The sequence below is a fragment of the Glossina fuscipes genome, unplaced genomic scaffold, assembly GCF_014805625.2.
Source record: "Glossina fuscipes isolate IAEA_lab_2018 unplaced genomic scaffold, Yale_Gfus_2 219, whole genome shotgun sequence".
In the NCBI taxonomy this organism is placed as follows: Eukaryota; Metazoa; Arthropoda; class Insecta; order Diptera; family Glossinidae; genus Glossina; species Glossina fuscipes.
The window spans coordinates 545,832-565,045 of record NW_023998562.1 but is presented as its reverse complement, the minus strand read 5'-3'; positions in this window follow the sequence as shown (position 1 = coordinate 565,045).

The following is a 19,214-nucleotide window of genomic DNA, read 5'->3' as shown; positions in this document are numbered from 1 at the left end:
TCCCCTCACCAGAGACGGAGAACCCGTGAGACCAAAACGAGGGAGGACTTTGGGTTCTCACAACGCGAATCGGACTAACATGAACAGAAAAGAAAAAATTTAACTTCTTTCTTAACAGATTCAAATTAATTTTTTTCTCAGTGTAGTGCGTGTTTTCTATTCGTCTGCGTTTTTTCAATTGTTTCGGTGTTTTCGGTGTTTTTGTGTATTTAACTTCTGTCTTTTCAGTGTTATTGCTAAAACTGGTTAACGCGGATATCGCGTATGTGCTTTTGTTTCGTCTATATATAATAAAAAATAGAGAACAAAAAAACAAAATAAAAAAAAAAAAAAAAATTGAAAACATTTGACACTTTTCTTTAGTAGTTCCCAACCTTATTGCACAGTTCCCAAATCTTTTCAAGTGAGTGGTTATTTCAAAAATAATAATAAATAGACAACAATAAGGCATAATGGCCCCGGGGCCGCCAGACAAAAACCCGAATAGATTTTATCTATTAAGTGACACATCCCCCCAAAGAAAAAAAAGTAAAAAATCAGATTTTCCGGTGTTGCCGATCAGCGATATAATCCCTATTGATAAAAAATGTATTGTTATTTCTTCAACCGATGCTCGAGTAACAATTTCCCAAATTAGCCCTTTTGCTATAAAAAAAGCTCTAGATAGCATTACAACATACATCGACTCGATCTCGATTCTACGCGATGGGAATTTACTGGTCCTCGCTGGGAACCCGCGCGCAACCGAAAAACTAATAAAGTCCAATTCTTTAGCTAATCTATGTGCTATTTCAGCTAAACTACATGACAAACTTAACTCGGTTCGAGGCGTAATTTATGCCCCTTGCTTAATGCATGTGCCGGAAGATGAAATTGTTCGCGAAATGGGCATTCAAGGAGTGACTGAAGCATATAAATTAACCAAACTGAATGATGACGGAAAAACACGCTCTCCTACAGGAAGGATTATTTTAACTTTTGATCGCTATCGATTACCGCGAACAGTTGATGTGGCGTGGTATAAATGTAAAGTAGAACTATACATCCCAAATCCTATGAGGTGTAAAAATTGCCAACGCCTGGGTCATACGGCAAAAAGATGCACTAATGCTGCATCTTGTGCTAACTGTGGTCATCCTCCACATACTGAAAGCTGTACTCGTAGTTTCTGCATAAATTGCAATGATCAACACTCAGCGTTAGACAAACAATGCCCACGTTTTGTACAGATGCGTGAAATATTAAAAATCAAAACAGAAAGTTACTGTAGCATGGGCGAAGCGCAACGCACATACCGGGAAAGAAATCCATTTGTAGCCCATGGAATTGGCAAAAGTAATACCTACGCTGCTGTTGCCTCGCAAATCGAGCCTAGTAACACTTTAACTGCAACTGCTTCCAATGAAAAACCTGTTCCACCATTAACCAAAAATTATATTGCGAAACCAGTTACATCACTTGCCAAAGGTAATACTGAAAAAACCAAAGCAACTGCAAATATTGAAAAAGCTAAAACAACAACACATATGCTAAAATCTAATATACCAAATTCTCCAGAATCTCCAGCTATCAACTTTACTCAACAAATCACAAGTGGTAATGAATCCCTTCTTTCATCCATTAATCAACTTTCAATTTCAAATTATTCACGTGCGCCAACTCGTTGCGCTTCAAATGTAGCAAATCACCTAAATACAGATTATTCTGCTGGTAAGAATAAATCATTAACGAAAAATTCCTATAGCGAACTTCTTGACGGAGACGCTGACATGTCAACTTAACCCTCCCTCCACTCTGCTTACATGTCATTACAATTAAATAAAGTTTTTAAAATTCTACAATGGAACATTAAGGGACTTATTAATAATTTTGATGAACTCCGTACACTCATAAGTGATTTTAATCAAACCTTTTTATCGCTTCAAGAAACCCATTGTAGAAGCTCTTTTAATCCTATTCCACCCAAATCATATACTGGATACTTCACGAATGCTGATCAAAACTCATATTCCAAACAAGGAGTAGGTGTTTTTATAAAATCAAGTATACCTCACAAACGCATAAATTTAAGCTCAAATATACAAGCCGTAGCGATACAAATAATGTTAAATATAAAATTTACAGTGCTTTCGCTCTATATTCCACCTTCGTAATCGTTTTCTCGGCAAGAACTCTACAGTTTATTCTCCGTACTTTCCCCCCCATTAATTATATGCGGCGATTTCAACAGCTGGAATACCATATGGGGCTCAACAGTGAACAACACTCGCGGTACTGTTTTAGAAAAGGCCTTTTTTCAAAGCAACCTTTGCGTTTTAAATGATGGAAAACCAACGCACTTCTCAACTCATCATACTTTTTCACATATTGATTTAACATGTTGCTCTCCATCACTTCTTCCTTTGGTGTCCTGATCTATTTCTGATGATCTACATAATAGTGATCACTTTCCAATCATAATCGATCTTAAACTTTCAACGTCCTCTGCTACTCCAGCAAAACAGGCCAAATTCCTCCTAGATAAAGCGGATTGGATCAATTACTCCAAACAAGTGGAGTCATTTTTGAATTCAAAGCCATTTAACGGAAACTGCAACCATGATGGTGCTATTATGTCTAAATCGATTCGCACGGCTGCTCATCTTTCTATTCCTCAATCAAACACCTCTTTTAAACGAGCTAGGGTTCCATGGTGGAACAACACGCTTTCGTTTTTGAGGAAAAATAAAATGGATCTATGGCACCGCTTTAAGAGATGTCCCAATCAGAATCACTTGTTATTATACAAAAAGGCCAATGCTCTATTCAGGAAGGAATTACGGAGATCAAAGGCACTTAGTTTCGAACTTTTCTCGAGACGAATTCACAGAAATACATCAATGAAAGTTGTCTGGAACAAAATCAACAGACTTAATGGGACTTCAAACCTGAACGAAATTTCTGCCATCTGCACTCCCAATGGAACTTTAACTGACGCAGATGAGATTTCTAATTACTTTGGAAAAGTGTGGTGCGAATACTCCTCTGACAGCAACTTCTCCAGTGCTTTCATTGAAAATAAAAGGACTCCAATATCTCCTCCAAATAATATCGATAGATGTGCCATGTTCCTGGAAAATTGCGTATATACCTCAGAACTTGGAAGTTGTCTCACCAATTTGAAGGGGAAGACACCTGGTCTAGACCGCATCTCATACCAAATGATCAGTGCTATGTCTAAGTCTAGTAAAAAGAAATTACTGGACCTATATAATACGGTATTTATGACTGGCCATATACCCTACATGTGGAAACTGGCAACAGTTGTTCCAATTCCAAAGTCAAAAGATGTCTCCATCGCATCAGATTATCGCCCAATTTCTCTTTTACCTTGCCTCTCTAAGGTATTAGAGAATATTATGGCATCTAGATTATCTTGGTTTCTTGAATCCAAGAACCTGATAACAAGGCAACAAGTTGGTTTCAAGCGGGGTAGAGGATGCATCGACGCTCTGTTACATATTGATTATTTCACAAGCAAAGCAATTTCCGAACGAAATCACGTAACAATTCTCTCAATTGATTTCGAAAAAGAATTTGACAGAGTTGGTCTTCATGTTATCTTAAGACTCTTGAAATCATGGAATGTTGGATCCAAATTCTTCAACTACATCAAATCATTCATGTCGCATCGGCGGTTCAAAGTTAGAATCAACAATCATCTTTCTGATTCCTTTCCGCTAAAGAATGGCATTCCGCAAGGATCTCCTCTCTCTGTCACGCTTTTCCAGATCGCTTTCAACGAAATTAGCGAAATTCTTTGCCGTGTACCAAGAGTGGAACATTGTCTCTACGCGGACGATGTATACATTTTTACAAAAGAAAAAGACAACACGAAAGCAATCAACATCCTCGAATCTATTGCCTGTGAGATCTCCACATTGGCAAACTCGTCAGGAGCTATAATCTCTATACAAAAATCAAAAAAAAAATGCACATTTGTCGAAAACAAATGTGCGATGCAGGAAACCTACTGATGCATATTAACGACTTACCAGTACTAAATGTGCAGACGCTCCATGTTCTCGGGCACCCGTTTTCAAACAATTATCGTTGGAAAGCACACTGCCTTCGCTTAAAAAACTCCCTTTTAACAAGGGTAAATTTCATACAGTACGTTGCTTGGAGAAGCCATGCGCATATTAACACTATCGCTTATCTTACCAAAATGCTTGTGTTAAGCAAGATTGACTATGCTTTGATAATTTATGGCAATAGCTGCAAATATAATATCAACATCCTTAAACCGGTCTATCACCAAGCCGTTAGAGCAAGTTGTTATGCTTTTCGGACGACGCCCATAAATAATATTATAATTGAAACTGGTCTCCCAACTTTAGAAAATAGACTGTATGAGTTAAAAGCTAAAATAGTCCCTAAGCTTCTTAATTCAAACAAATCCATTCTCGGTGATGACGTAAGAAAGATTAATATTGCGAAGAAAATTCCAAAGTCACCATCTGCAATTGACCATTGTTTGTGCATCGCAAAGGAATTGAACATTCCCTTAAAAATTTCCCGCTCTTTTGGTGTTAAACCTCCCTGGATTTTGAAACACTGCTCTTTTGACATCTCACTGTCTATGCACAAGAAAGAAGATACTCCAAATTATGTCTTCAGGAATCTAATAGCTGAAAAAACCCAAGTATTGGACAGTACTGGTTGGAATCTTTTGTACACAGACAGCTCAAAATCTCCTGGTCTGCCTCCTGCTTGTGCGGTGGTAGATGCTACAGGACGGGTTCTTCTCAACCACATATTTCACGAAAGTACTTCAACTTTCACAACGGAAGCCAGAGCTATCCTTCACGCTGCCAACCTTGCCCATAAAAACAAACTCAAAACCGCTATTGTTACCGACAGTTTGTCTGTATTACAAGCTGTTCGGAATCCTTCGACTTCGAGATGGAGCACCATCAACAAATTAAGGAATATAATTACTACACCCGACGGAAAAATTAAAATGTTATGGGTACCAAGTCACATCGGTTTACTGGGAAATGAGCAGGCGGATTTAGCGGCAAAGTATGCTGCTTCTGCTCCTCTAATTATGGATGATGTCATGGAAAAGTTGGATCTTCAAAGTTATATTGGAAGAAAAGTTAAAGAGAAAATTACAGAAGGAAATTTACAACACCATCATCAACACTACTCTTTTATTAACCCTCAATTAACTCCACCTTTATATCCAACAAACGTTGAGAAAACCAAGATCCAAACATTTTCGAGAATTCGCCTTGGTCATACAATTGCAACTCACCAATGGATCCTGAAGAAGTCTTCTCCCCCAATCTGCTGTTGTGGACAAACTCTTACTATAAAGCACATTCTCTGCGACTGCCTCAACTTTTCCTTGGCTAGAAGTATTGCATTTGGAACGATTAACCCTTTGAACATTCTACAATCAACTTCAGAACAGAATATCAATTCAATATTTTACTTTATTAATACTACTAAGCTTATTATCTAATATCCATTTATTTAAATTAGAGCCGATAGCCTGTGTTGCTAGTGCTCAATGTCTCTTTTTTTAGTCTAAGAATTCAATTCATTAGTCTAAAATTAAAATAATAATAATAATTTTTTTCTACAAATGACGTACACGTTGTGTTACTCTTGCAAAGATCAAAATGCTTTGGCGTTTTTTTCTTGATGTATACATATACCTATGTATGTCTACGGGTCAACATATATTAAGTATGTAGAGAGAGTGAAAAGAGAGTTTAGATATATTGCATAGACACAGTTCATGGAAACGCAACAATGTGCAGAATACACCACATGAGACGTAAGAAAATGTTAAATGTAACAAAATTTTCAATTATTAAGAAAAATATTTGTAATTTTTTTGTTGTTACTGAAAATCAGAAGTGCTTTATTCTACAATGACTTATTTATTATTATTTTATTATTTGTTTACTGTAATTAATTTGGGCACGATATCACGGTTATTGATCATTATTTGTATGACCAATAAGTCTGTTAGTTGTTGCTTGATTTGGCGTCACATTGTATCAAACGTTTGCAAAGTAACGGGGTTAAGAATGCATTCATATGCGCTAGAGCCACCTATAAATATATACGCCGCTAAAACAAAGGACAGGTATATATAAAATCAATCACTTATATCAAAAATACATGATTTGTTTTTGTTACATCATTTATTTAATATTAATGATTCCAGGCTTATTCCATGAAACTTTTAATTTATATTTTAAAATTTTTTAATTTATATATGACATTTTATCCAAAATGAGTACAATTACAATAGATAAATAAATTTATATACGCTTACAACAATTTTTCCAAATTGATTGAAAACTTTATATGCATTTTTTATTATTTTCAAGGATCACATCTTTAGTAAAAATTGTTAAGTAAATTAAATTTAGTAATGTCACCTACGAAAGAATTTAGTTTCTTTTTTTAACAAATTGGAATTCCTTTATTCTTATTAGTTACCTACAAGCAAAACTCCTATAAGATATGCAAGAAATAACCGCCAAAGAGTTTGTTTTATTTCTACAGAAGTATTGCTTGTACGTATATATACGTATATATATATATGCAATATACACTTTACTTATTATTTATAGAATGGGAAAGAGATACGTACAAACAGTACATACACTGTAGAATTTGAAAAATTGTAACAATGTGGAGGAGATACCAAGTTGCTGTTAAAAGAAAAAAAGCTAAACCAAATTTGAAGTTTCCTAAGAAAATTATTTTTTATTAATATCCTAATATGATTATCTTTTATTGAAAACACAAGAAAAATAAGAGCAGTTAATTAAAAAACATTCTTTTATTTGCACTATTTAAACGAATTCCATTCTAATTTCTATATAGATTTTCTCTACACTATTTACATAAATCTCTTCAAGTGCTTATTATTAATATTATTTACATTATATTATTTTCTTCTTTTGCCTAAGGTTTTACAAAAGTCTAAATATTTTTAAAATTGGGCAAATTTCATTTTTATAAAAATTAGAAATCAAAGTACTTCATATAATATCCAACATAAACAAAATTTTGTTCGGCGTATGTCGAATATATTAATAATTATTATTTTTTATATTTACATATACATAAAAATTACACTATTATATATAAATAAAAATTACACTATTTTTTTATAACTAAGATGCTTTTAAAAAAACATAGCAATTTTAGAAATTGGCTAAGATTTTAAGTATTAAAAGTTGAACTCTTATTTATAAAAAACTAGGATTATAGCAAGAAAAAGCTATATTTGGCCTGTGTCCAATTTTTCGGCACTTTTTTCATATTTACATTCATATATGGCAATGGATGGTTATATTTGCGGACAAAAACAGATTGAATAAACGGACCGACTTTCAGATATTCCAACGGCTTTGGCGTAAAACGCACCGTATCTCATCAGAATAATGGTAACTACGACAGCTGTTATTTATGGATCTGGCGCAATCTCCACATCTAACGCTGTCGTCAATACATATGCCTCCACAATGTAGACATATATTTTCCAAGAAGGGTGTGAAGATAAATTCGAATTTAACTAGTAAAGATACCTACCATTTCTGTTAACAACTTAACAGAGGTCATGTTAAATAATTACAATTGAGATATAGTTGGTTTGAAAGCCTAATCCGTCCATATTAAAAAAAAGAAAATATTTTTGTGGGCATTTCATGAATCAATATAAAACTACCTTTCAAGCAAACTAAACAAATTCAAATTCTGCTTATGGAAACTATTTTTAACGGTATTTGAAATTTGGTATGTTAGCGAAAAATGCATATGGAAAAAAACCCAAATTTGACACTCTGGTGCGGCCAAACTAGAAAATGTCGCCTATATTAACCTATATCACGTGAATCTATATAAAAGTACCTATTGCATGGGCAAAAAAATTCACACTTTTCTTTCGGGAACTGTTTTGAACGATCTTTTGAATTTTGATATGTTAGCGAAAAATGGTTGTGAGTATAGTATAGCATATATATATACTAGTGTAGTAAAGTCTAGTACTAGTATAGTATACTTTAGCATAATGCACTATATTCTAGGACAAAAAAAAACTATACTGTAGTGCAATGTATTCTAGTTCAAAATACACTATACTTTAGTACAATATATTTTAGCAAGAAAAATGCTATACTGTAGTACAATCTATTCTAGTACGAAATACCCCAGTGTAGTATAAAGTAGTATAAAATACGCAATATATTCTAGTACAAAATGCAGTATACTGTAGTACAAAAATTCACTATACTGGAGTACAATGATTTCTAGTACAAAATACACTATACTATAGTACAATGATTTCTAGTACAAAATACACTATACTGTAGTATAATGATATCTAGTACAAAACACACTATACTGTAGTACAATGATTTTCTGTAGTACAAACATTTTTGTACTGTAGTACAATGATTTTCAGTACAAAATACACTATACAGTAGTACAAAAATTTTGTACTGTAGTACAATGATTTTCAGTACAAAATACACTATACTGTAGTTCAAAAATTTCGTACTATAGTATACTCATTTTCAGTACAAAATACACTATACTGTAGTAGAATTATTTTCAGTACAACATAGTGTAGTACAATGATTTCTAGTACAAAATACACTATACTATACCACATTTTACCATTTTTCGCGAACATATCAAATTTCAAAAGATCGTTCAAAACAGTTCCCGAAAGAAAAGTTTGAATTTTTTTGCTCATTGGATAGGCGTTTTTATATAGATTCACATGATATAGGTGAATATAGGCGACATTTTCTAGTTTGGCCGCACCAGTGTGTCAAAGTTGGGTGTTCTCCCATAGCTATGTTATGGTAACATAGCAAATTTCAAAAAATCGGCAAAAATAGTTCCTGAAAGCAAAGTGTGAAATTTTTTTGTTTAATCGATAGGTATTTTCATATAGATTCACATGATATAGGTGAATATAGGCGACATTTTCTAGTTTGGCCGCACCAGAGTGTCAAATTTGGGTGTATTTCCATATGCATTTTTCACTAACATAGCAAATTTCAAAAAATCGGTAAAAATAGTTCCTGAAAGCAAAGTGTGAAATTTTTTTGCTTAATCGATAGGTATTTTCATATAGATTCACATGATATAGGTGAATATAGGCGACATTTTCTAGTTTGGCCGCACCAGTGTGTCAAATTTGCGTGTTCTCCCATAGCTATGTTATGGTAACTTAGCAAATTTCAAGAAATCGGCAAAGATAGTTCCTGAAAGCAAAGTTTGGATTTTTTTTGCCTACTCGATAGGTATTTTCATAGGGATTCACGTGATATAGGTGGATATAGGCGACATTTTCTAGTTTGGCGGCACCAGAGTGTCAAATTTGGTTGTTCTCTCATAGCTATGTTATGGTAACATAGCAAATTTCAAAAAATTGGCAAAAATAGTTTCTGAAAGCAAAGGGTGAATTTTTTTTGCTTAATTGATAGGTATTTTCATATAGATTCACGTGCTATAGGTGAATATAAGCGACATTTTCTAGTTTGGCCGCACCAGAGTGTCAAATTTGGGTGTTCTCTCATAGCTATGTTATGGTAACATAGCAAATTTCAAAAAATTGGCAAAAATAGTTCCTGAAAGCAAAGGGTGAATTTTTTTTGCTTAATCGATAGGTATTTTCATATAGATTCACGTGATATAGGTGAATATAGGCGACATTTTGCAGTTTTCGCTAATATAGCAAATTTCAAATACCGTTAAAAATAGTTTCCATAAGCAGAATTTGAATTTGTTTAGTTTGCTTGAAAGGTAGTTTTATATTGATTCATGAAATGCCCACAAAAATATTTTCTTTTTTTTAATATGGACGGATTAGGCTTTCAAACCAACTATATCTCAATTGTAATTATTTAACATGAGCTCTGGTAAGTTGTTAACAGAGGTATGTTAACAGAAATGGTAGGTGTCTTTACTAGTTAAATTCGAATTTATCTTCACACCCTTTTTTCCAAGTTACCGATAAAGTCCATTAATTTTTGTTTCATTATTTTTCTGTATTCCGTGTCTGTCAAATCTGCAGATTAGAACAATGCTTCAACAAATTGGCAAATATGAGCTCCACAATTGAAGGAATCAACCTGCATACAATGGTCAACAGTCTTATATAGCCAAATTGTGCTGTCTTCTAATATGTCTTTAAATATAAGGAAAAAAGTTCCGACAATTTTCTCGTTTTCCCCGAAAGGATCAATGTAAATAAATTGCTTTTCTACTATGTCTACGAAGGCCAAAGTAAAATGATTGGAATGTAAAATGGGTATTATAATTTGATTATATTCAGTGAGATCATTTTTGAGTTTGCTTCTACATTCCAGACTATTTTGATAAAACAATTGATGACCCTCTATACAACTGAAACAGACGACGTTTTGTCTCTTAGATTCCCAAATTAAAATATGGATATATATTTTTACTAGGCTGTTATATATCTCTTTTCTCTCCTCTAAGCTTTGAAAATCTATTAAGTCTAAAAACGGCCAAAACTGGCTAGGATCACTCCAAAAGTTTAAAAAACACATTATTGTAAACTCCAATAATAAACTGCTAGTCTCTCATATTTCTTTCGTTTTGATTGCTATTTTCGATATTAATGAGAGCAAATTTTTTGAAACCATTTTGCAATTCCTACAATTTTTCTTTGTAATTTTGTTCTAATTGTAAGACCTTTTTTTCTAATTTGTCTGAACTTTGTTTTTCACCTTTCTTAATGACAAATCTTCCAAATACTCGATAGAAGGTGCTGTGCTGTGAATATTATGGATCTCTTGTTCGATTTCATCTTGCGTTTTCTCTTTTTGATGTTTGCAATCTTCGAAGGCTTCAGTTAGTTCACTTAGTTTCTTATGTATATCGCGAAAAAATGCACAATTTTCTTTTTTCTGCCTTTGCTTCCACGTCTCAAAATCGTTTAGCTTTTCTTGCAATATTAAAATTTGGTCTTTGTGTTCAATCGCATTTTCATTGTTATCATTTTTCTCTACTAGTTCGTTTAAATTACTCTGAATCCCTATGCTTTGCCTAGACTTCAGTTCCTCCGTTCCTTTGAGGGAACGGTGGTGTTGATCTTTTGCTATTGCTCAAGCTTTTCTCTTATATTTCGCGCTCCGCATTATTTAAACATTCCTTAAGTTGCTTAATTTCTAGTTCGAGTTCGATCGTTTTGTTTAAATTCAAATCATGTTCTCGTTCTTTCGCTATTAGACAGGGCGTTTTTAGTTTCCTTTCGACTTTGACGTTATGTTGGCGGGATATGTACAAATTCAGAGCATCATTGTTTATAATGTTTTTGGTGGATAAGTGGCAAGGGTAGATAACCTCATGTATGGCCTCACAAACTGGAAGAGGTGGAAAATTTGGGAGAAGGAACAAGAATCAGCAGCGCTTTTCTTATCGATTGAAACCAAGCATTCTTATGTCTAAATCTCTTTCGTTTTGATTACGAAATATAATTTTTATTAATTATGTATACAGGACGATTGAAAGTACGAAATTCTCATGATTCTTTCATTGAATATAAAAACTGTACATACTATTCAAACGTTGCTATAAAATACATAAGTAATGTTTGCCAAGAAAGGGAAATGTCTTTATAGAGTACAAGACAAAACCTTTACCTTCGTTTGATTACTTTTTATTGTCACCTATTAGAGCAATGCAGTGGCAAATATCATAAACGTAAGGATTGCTGGGAGAGACCACGTAAAGTTCTTGCAAGATATGCGAATTCTTTAGTCGTTCACGATGAACATATTGTGCAAGATGAAGCCGTAAATTATGATGAGAAAAGAGATCGTTGGAGTAGTTATGATCCCGCCAATCATCGCGAAATTATAGAAGAATATGAGAAGGTGGAAGAAGGTAAACGGCAATTAAAAGCCGAAAAATTAAAGAATGGTTAGTAGAAACCTCCGAAACTTTTATTCCTATATACATTGCCAGAAACTGTTTATTAAATTAGATCCTGATGCGGAAATATCTGATGATGATGGGAACGAGAAGTGGACATGCCAGGAACTAAAGTGGATTAAAAACAACGTATTACAGTACGCAACTTACGTATACGTGAAGATACCGCGAAGTACCTCCGTAACTTGGATCCTAATTCGGCCTATTATAACCCCACAACCAGATCCATGCGGGACAATCCAAATCCACAAGTACCAGCAGAAGAGTAAGTATTAAAGTATTAAAGTATTATTATAAATGCAGTATGGCCTTTAAACATGCATATAACGCAATTCCAGGTCAGAGTTTGACGGTGAAAATTTTGTTCGCTTTACCGGAGACACCACAAAACATGTTGGTGCTCAATTGTTCGCATGGGAGGCTCATGGTAAGGGGGTCGATGTTCATTTATTGGCTGAGCCTACTAAGCTGGAGCTGTTACAAAAAGGAATACGAGAAAAAGAAGGAACAATTCAAATCAAGTGTAAGAATCGAAAGTCAATTTAGTTTATTCATTCACAACGTAGCGGCTTTTGGATATTGTTTTGGAAAATCTCCTACTAACCTTATGAGATCCAAAAATATAATAATGAACATATTAGCCATTGAGATTTTCTCTCCTAAACAGTGCCTCTACTAGTGCTATATGACTTTACTCTTGTTATCTTAAAAATTTGTATCACTGTATAACTTTGTTTTACCGTGCAATTATTTTTTTTCAGACGAAGGAACATATTGTGGAAAAGTATGGCGGTGAAGAACCAAGCACCACCTAAATCGCTACTGTTGGCCCAAACCGAAGATTATATAGAGTATTCGCGTAGCGGCAAAGTCATTAAAGGAATGGAAAAACCCAAAGCTCGTAGTGTATATGAGGAGGATATTTATCTTAGTAATATATAAACTGGGATTAGCTGGGAAAAATGAAAATCTCATATTAACTCTTTCCATATATTCATACAAGTGCTTGAAATACAATATATAGTCTTGTATATAAAAATATATAAAAAATATGCATTCATCTCCCCTCGCATACGTCTCCTGAATAGTTTTATACAATTTTTATAGGCGTGGCATTCGATTTTCTCCTATTTTGAAAAATTTGAGGAAAAGGACGGAAACGTCCTCACAATGTTTAATTAACGTTTATGTTAAACTTTAATTAAAATAAATATATGTAAATGTTAAATATTTAAGAGGCAATTTTTTTCTTCTTTTCTTTAATTAAAAAACAACAAACTTTCATCATTTCATCAAAATTAAAAAAAATAACAATAAAACATTTTAAACATTAGAGCCATTAGAGCCAATGATGGTCGTGGATTTTAAAACACATTGCAATACGTACGGCAGCTTGGCGGCATACATTATAGCTTTGTTTATGCGTTTATCAGGCAGCGAAGGCTTATTTGGCTTACCTGCCCTGATACATTTTCCTGGTTATGATGAAGTTGAACAAAAGTAACTGTTAGCGTTTCGACCAATGGCCATGATTATGGGTTTGATAACTTTAATAGCGGTTTCTTGGTGGACTAAGTGGGTTAATGATGTTTGAATTTGGCAAACTGCCACCTAGTCCTTTGGAATATTCCATTAAATTATTTTGCTGACAATGTTTTCACAAGGATCCTAAATGGAATGCTTGCAGCCACAAAGCTTAAAAGACATTAAAAATTTTGAATTCAATTACTTTTAAATAATCATTGGTTCCTTTCTAATTCCTTGCTAAAGTATATCTGAGGTATCTGGTACTGCATCTTCTTAAATAGAATTTGAGTCAGGGTCTTTGCAATGGCCTGTCTAAAACAGAAATATCCGCATACATTGTGAGGTATAGAAAGCCATCAATAAGAAGAATAAAAGTTTCGTTTGTAACATTTCTAGCAACAACAACAATTTTTTCGTCTTAAAACTTTTTTTTTTCTATAACAATCTTCTAAAACATGAGACATATGAGAGGTTGGTAATCAGCCAGTGAGGAATTAAAGTAGTTAGATGAAGATGTCAATAGCATTCCAATCCAAAGAGAATAATTACCTAAAGGCTGCGCAAGAATTTTTTTTACATATACATTGTGATTTTTTCCGTCCCCTAATAAACCATTCATCATGTTCTGCGTAGAGCGTTAGATTATTTCAAGAAAATAATAGATAATTACGTTAGCATGTCTTCCTCATCCTAGAGTAATGATATCTTAAGGTTAATAACTTAAATAGCAGAGAAAAAGAAGCAGAGAAAGAACGAAAAGAAAGAAATGGCAACTGCGTGGATTTCCAGTCGCTCAGGGCCCCTGTAACGTAAACAGATCAAGAAGAACGACTTGCGGAAAAAGAGATAGGGTACGACAGCAACCTTGTGCCGTTACTGATCGATTTAAGAAGCTTTCTTATCAGTTTTCTAAAGTTGTCCTGACATGACTTTGAAGAATTACTTAGAACAAGGCAAGGTTTTATAAAATCACTTGAAACTATCTTTATAACTTTCCGTTATGGCTGGGCCCTTGGCGCGATCATACGGCGCTGCCACAATGGCAGGCAAAGATGAACGTAACGGACGTATAAATCCGGCTTTAGGAAGCGACGATGATCTTCCAGTAGCCAAGGCAATAGACCATAGAGGCACAGGTAAAAAAAATGCTAAGCTTAACAGTTGGAAAAAGTGATACAAATAAAACAGACGACGACGACGGAAGCAGTGATGGATTTTTTGACAGTAGACCTATAGATCAAGAAAATACTGACTTCTAAAGAATAATAAGATAAACAAAACTCCTTACAGCAAATAAACGATAACGGAGATGAAGGAATTACTCGTTAAATATCGCTTAATAATAATTTAATGGTATTTCACACGGATTGATTGTAAACTCATTCAATTGAAATTTCTGTTCGAATATATTTAAGAAATGAAAACTTTACAAAAATTTATATAAATTATTAAATGTGTACTGTAAATATGTAACTTGAACTTTTTGGTATCAAAGTAGGTGAGAAGCACTACTATCGATAAGGTTTATTTTTTTTAATTACATTATTTTGAGCGACTCGTATGCTGTGGAATGGAGAAATGTGTTTTGATCCGAATGTAAGCAATGGAATATTTGGAAAATTATCGTGTCGTATGTTAATAGCAATATATCCAATAAATATATCCAAACAAGTGCAGAAAAGAAGAACAAATTAAGTAAGGAAGACAATAAATCAAATAAATTATATGTGATTTATCAAAGTATAAACAGAAAGTTTAACTTATATAATAGAAAAATAAAAATAAATAATTTAATTTCATGCCGCGGCTTACAATTCTTTTTCGATTGGGCTATGCAGGAATATAGTGTGCAAAATTTTGCAAAGAATCCAAACATAACAGAAATTACGCCCAGGGTGAATAAAATTCAACAACGTAAAGAATGACTTGCTTGATGCCGTTGTTAGATAACTATCACCTTTTCAAATGATTGGCGGCGCATTAAAGCCTCGATGATATCATCAACATTGGACCGATCGTGCTTATTTCAGTTTTACTAAAAATCGTAAATTTTATGTTCAACGGAAGACGCACCTCTTTTCTTTACGCTGATATAGGCGAGTATAGGCAAAATTTTCTAGTTTGTCCGCGTTAGATACCCAAATTTTGGTGTTTTTTCATTATCCATTTTTTATTAACATATCAAATACAAATAAATTTTTAAAACTATGCCTTCGTTATGGGTATCGAATGAAAGGAGTTGGAAAGCGTGTGATAAAGTATATTAGTTATAATTTCATTCTGGTGGTCGTTTAATACATAAAGTCTTGGGGTGTTTAGAGACACCCAATTCCTTGGACATTAACACCTTAAGCGTTCATGTGGCGGGTATGCGACAATCGGCCTCCGGCGAATATACCTTTCTTACTTGTTCTACTTATTTTATGTTTATTGAGGTGTACGTTTATATGAACAAAGATCAAGTCGATTCAGACATATTCGTTCATAAGGTGAATTCAAGGTTGCATATTGCATATAACCTATTGTTTTGAAATAAAAAATGTATTAATAATTTAATATTATTATTATAAAGTTATTGTAATATTATTATTAGTAACATCCTAATATTAGTTTCTCGGATTGAAGCCTTCTTGCCAAGATATTAAAAAATTGGGGTTCCCTTTATATCATTTTTTATGTCAAATTACTATTATGGGTTCATTTTCATATTATGGGTTAATTTCTATATATAACATATTAATATTTAGATTTTTCTGCCCTAGAAAGGATTAATGTTTGTGAAATCCTGGGGCAGGATCCAAAAAATTGCCCGAAATATTCCAAATTTGGTACAGTTAACTTTTTTATGTCATATTATTAATATGATATAATTTTCATCATGAAGCATTAAAAATTATACCTTTTGGTTGTAAGAAATTTGTAAGTTTTCGTTATAAGAGAGGGAGTTCAAAAATTGGCCCAGCCGGTCAAAAATTTTGTACCAATTCAGAAGGCCGAAATACTACTACTTAGCCACTTTTGCCGAGAGATTTTAAAAATGGTAATTTTTTTCCATACAACGGCTTTTCAAAAAAGAGCCTTATAAGAGGAGTGGTCGAAAAATTAGACAGACTTTAACGGCTTTCGGCCATGGAATAAAATACGTCACTGTACCAAATTTCATCAAAATATCTGGAAAATTGCTACCTGTAGCTTGAATGCAAAAATATGTGGACAGTGATCGGACGAACAGAGCGACAAACAGGCTTAGATTAATTTAGATTATGATTCTGAATCAATATATAATAAAAGGTGGGCCTATCGTAAGCACTACTGCGTGTTACATTCGTCCGCACTAACTGAATGTATTCTATACCAGAAGTTGTGTAAAATTTATAATAAGCACCATCGATTGCGACCATGCCAGTATTTTACCTTTTGGTTTTTTGGAAATTATTATTATTATTATTATTTTAATTTTAGACTAATGAATTGAATTCTTAGACTAAAAAAAAGACATTGAGCACTAGCAACACAGGCTATCGGCTCTTTTTTGGAAATTAAAGAATAAAAGTTGGAATAAAAGTCCTGAAAATGTTTTGTCAAATTCTTTATCCAAGTTCTACATAGAGCATAGGAAAACGCCACTAATAAAAGTGAACAGGATCTTAGCATCGATTGCGTAGTCACACTTTCCCTTGACGAATCTCTTACCGGTCATTCATTCATGTAGGCATTAAAATTTCGTTTATTTAAGCATTGAAATTGTCATTCGTTCTCTCCAAATGAAGTAAATTGAATCGCAAAAAGATATCAATTTTTATTAAAAATTAAAATAAAAAAATGCTTTATATATTTTAATATTACAAAGTTTGCGAAACAGAGTGCAGATTATTGATGTAAATTCATCAATTAACAGATTTATTGAAAAATTTAAAAACACTCGATCAAATAGATGTCTTAAACACTCTAGCCAACCCAAAACCTTCACAGGTTTTGAACATCAAATCGACATCGTGGCCAAGCATCCTCACCAAAAATTTGCATCTTCATGGCGGCAAATGTCATTTAACTCAAGAACTGAACTCTACTGAACAAACACAACGATCAGAGTTCATTAAATTGGCGACGAAATAGCAACAAAACTAACCAGAGACTTACCAGTTAATATAGTAAATATCCTGCAGACATTGTGAATAAATAATTTTAGCAATTCTTATTTTAAATAAATATTTTTAATAAAATTTAAAATGTTTAATTATAAACCTGTGTTTTCATTGAACTTACTTTATAAATGTGTTTTGTTACATTCTAAATATGTAAAACACATAAGAAAAATATATTGAGCCATTACTGATTTTTGTTACGTGCCACCTTTATTCTTAAAAAGACTAAAAATTAAGAAAACAATTACTGCGCACTCTATAATATTGAATGCTCGTGGCTGTCTGCTTCTCAATTTTGTAGGATATACGTGGAAACTTCTGTGGTGTACGCCCAACAGCAGGGGTGTTCTCAGTTTATGACGCACTGTAGGCATATTCTTTGCCTAATCTGGGCAACTCACCATTCGCGTTAAACTAGCTCGTTGCGCTGTATATCTCTAGAGCATTCGACAGATTTTGACACGATGCTCTTTTCTCCATGCTGATGGCATTGGATATCGGCACCAATCTCGCCAGAGTTTTTAAAACAACCGTTTGAATTCCAACTAACGGATTTACTTCAAATAAATTAAACGCAGAAGTACTACAAACCTTTTTTTCTGCTTCCCTGTTTCTCATGTCCTCCGGTGTCGGAGGTCGGGCAAATAGGGTAAAGCTTAATGCCACGAAATACAAGGCATAGAAGAAGTTACAAAAAGGCCCCCTCCTTTGGTGATGCAAGTACGAACGATTTGCCAACCGCTGATAACGTAGGCGTGAGAGTACAAAACGATCCTGGTTTGGTAGGATACATTTGAACCATTTACACCTCCTGTACCCGATTAAAGTTAAAAAACAAATCCGCGTGGGGAGAACCTCCAACTTTGGCGTGCAGACATAGGGTGAGAGGTTCAGCTGCTCATGGATGACGACTGTGCAGCCAAACTCTCCCGATACCCTTATACTTCGATGCAATGTGGACTGAGGTCTAATAATGTATAAATATATGAGGCGGAGATTTGTCCATCAATCAACTCCTTTCACACGATTAGTTGCCTTTATTAGCGTTCTCACTCAATCACCCTAAATACGTCCACAGATCGCATGATAAAGCACCGCGACTGTCCGCAATGGTCTTTTTACTAACATCACTTAGATTCCTACTTTTTCCTTCTAAGTTGGTTTTACTTTTGGAATACTTCTATACGAATGATCACAGAGCGAAAGTAGAGGTGTACTTTTGACCTATCCGCCAGTGTATAAACTGTGGTAGATTAAATCATATTCACAATAACTGTCGCTCTAGTAAGAGATGCGTTACCTGTCGTCAATACAATTAACAACTGTACGGCCAAGCACATATAGCCACAATAGCAAGGAAAAAAATGAAGATCCTAAGTAGAATTAAGGAACTAAAATAGAAAAAAAAAATTATGAACACAAACCGACTTTCAGGACGAGAAGTTTTATTCACCTAAAAATAACCAAAATAAAATTTGACAGCCTAAGTGTCTACGATGTTCAATTTCCAGTTTTACCGAGCTCAAAGGTACCAAATTAAAAATTCAGATGGAGAAATCA